Here is a 2621-nt window from a genome sequence, read left to right as displayed (position 1 = left end):
AATGGGCTGGGGCCGTTCTGGCCTGGGTCGCCATGGTAACCGGTCGCGCTTGGCTCGCCTTTTAAATAAACGAAAAAGAGCGATTAGTTTCCTTCTACTTCTTCCCCCCACCCCCCACCCCCCCGCTTTTCTCCCGGCATTTTCTCCTTTCTTCTAGACGTCTTAAAGACTTTTTTCTTTTTCCATCCCCTGCCGTACTCTGGTGCCCTGTGGTGAGAAAAGTGCTTGGCATAAACCTTAAACTGAGTTCATTCCCCAAAGACCGAGACTCGCTGCAGAAGCTCTCTAGATCCTTCTGGGAAGGTTTCCATTCATTCAAACTTTCCCCCCGTTGGCTTCGTTACTTTCCCACCCCCTGCCCGTACATATTTTTTTGAGCAGGCACCGTGCCAGCCTCTGTTGAGAGCAAAATGGTCTCTACTCCTGCTCTCGTGGCGCTTAGCATCTGCTGATGGTGGCAGCTGCTGCTGATGGTGGCAGCTGCTACAGACTGGCTGTGTGGCCTTGGCCAAAAGCTCACTGAGTTCCTTTTCCCTGGCAGCCACTGACTTAGGCTCTGAGAAGAGGGTTGGGAGGAACATAGAAACTAAGCAAGGGGAAAAGAAATAACCAAAAAAAACTATGAGGAAAATAAAACAGCATATGACCATGATGGGAGTGGGACTATTTTAGAAATGCTTTCATATTCTGAAATAATGTTCTGTAATAATAAAAATACATTTCTCTTTTCTAATGTTGTAAGGATCATGTAACAAAACACATATAAACCCCTTAAGGCATTACCTGGCCCGCATTCATTTCCAGTCTTTCAGCTATTTGTTGTTATTGTCACTAACCTTATCAATAATGCCTTTGAAGCGTTCCAAAAATGTGTAGAAATTGCATATGGCACTCGATAACATGTCATGATTTAGTATAAACAGATGTTTAATTCTTAACTATCCACTACCTAACCCCCATTGTTTTCCAGAAGATGTGCTAGGTGTATGGAGTAGTTTTCTATGCCCCCCAAATGATAGCAAAATCTGAATTGACAAGCTTGGGTCACAAAGACCCTTTCTTACATTCACATTCTCTGATTCTAAAATAGAAGCAGGGCTGAATGATTTAAGGATCTGTATGAAACTCTCCAGGGCAAGTGTGTCCAGCCTCTCAATAGTGTTTCCCCTGCATCCAGATACCTAAACAAGCAGTTAAAGAAACAGTGTGTTGCAAAATTCTGTTGCAACTGTTACATTAAGCCTCCTAATTGCTATCTTAGTCTGCTGGAGTTGCCATAATAAAATATTACAGATTAAGTAGTTTTGTTGTTATTTAGGCACTAAGTCCTGTCTGACTCTTTTGTGACCCCATGGATTGTAGCCTGCCAGACTCCTCTGTCCATGGGATGTTCCAGGCAAGGATCCTGGAGTGGGTTGCCATTTCTTTCTCCAGGGGATCTTCCTGACCCAGAGATGGAAACCTCATCTCCTGCATTGGCAGGTGGATTCTTTACAATTGAGCCAACAGGGAAGCCTATATAGCTTACACAACAAAAATTTATATCTCATAGTTCTGGAGGTTGGGCCATCTCAGATCAAGGTGCTAGCAAAGTAGATTTCATTCTGAGACCTCTTCTCTTGGCTTAGAGGCAGCATTCATCTTGCTGTGTGCTCATAAAATCTCTGTGCACTGTGTGAGGAGAGGAAAAGGGAGAAAAAAAGCTCTCTGGTGTTTCTTCTTAAGAAGACACTAATCCTATTGGATCAGGGCCCTACCCTTGTGACCTCATTTGACCTTAATCAGTTCTTTAACCACCCCATCTCCAAATACAGCCACCCAGGGTTTAGCATTTTAGTGTTTGAATTTTAGGAGTACAGGAACAATCAATCCATAACAAATGCTGAGAGGGAAGAACTGGGACAAAGGATAGGAAGGAAGTATTGTCGGCCTGTTTAAGAACTGTCTGGATTATTTCTGTATAAATTCTATCACAGAATACTCATTATTTACTGAATATAAATCTGCAAAGGATAAATGGGGAATATAAGTACTCCAAAGACTTATAACCACCAGATTTCATATCAAAGATTTTTGGAAAGTCCTACCCCCAAAATACATAGTTTAGAATGTTCTCAATGTTAATTTGAGAATGCTCAAATATCTGATTAACTTACTCTTGTGACATTATTGGATTTCTATAATACATGTAAATAGCTCAGACTTTTCTTCTGGTTTTGGTTGTAAGACTTTCAGTCTCTGAATATTATTATTTTGCCAGTTTTCTAAAGGAGATGTCAGTCATTTGATTTATTTTAATCAATAAATTTACCTTCCCTCCAACAAATTCCTGCTTTGGAAACCTGCCAAACCATGCATTTTGTGAATGAAATACTTGTTTTTGTGAGATTTCTATGAAATATAGAATTACTGAATTCCTTTTACTAAATCGTATTAAATGTGATTCAGCTAGATAATTGTGCTTGAACTGTGTTACATCTGGCACTAATTTCAAACATGTAAGTTTCATTGAAATTTTCAAACATCTTAAAAATCATAAAGGAGTTTTTCTTTGCTAAGAAATATTATAGTTTATGAATTGTTTTTCCTCCTATTTAGTAATATTTGGAGAAGGAAATGGC

The sequence above is a fragment of the Capra hircus genome, chromosome 26, assembly GCF_001704415.2.
Source record: "Capra hircus breed San Clemente chromosome 26, ASM170441v1, whole genome shotgun sequence".
NCBI classification, from domain to species: Eukaryota; Metazoa; Chordata; class Mammalia; order Artiodactyla; family Bovidae; genus Capra; species Capra hircus.
This window is presented reverse-complemented; position numbering follows the sequence as displayed.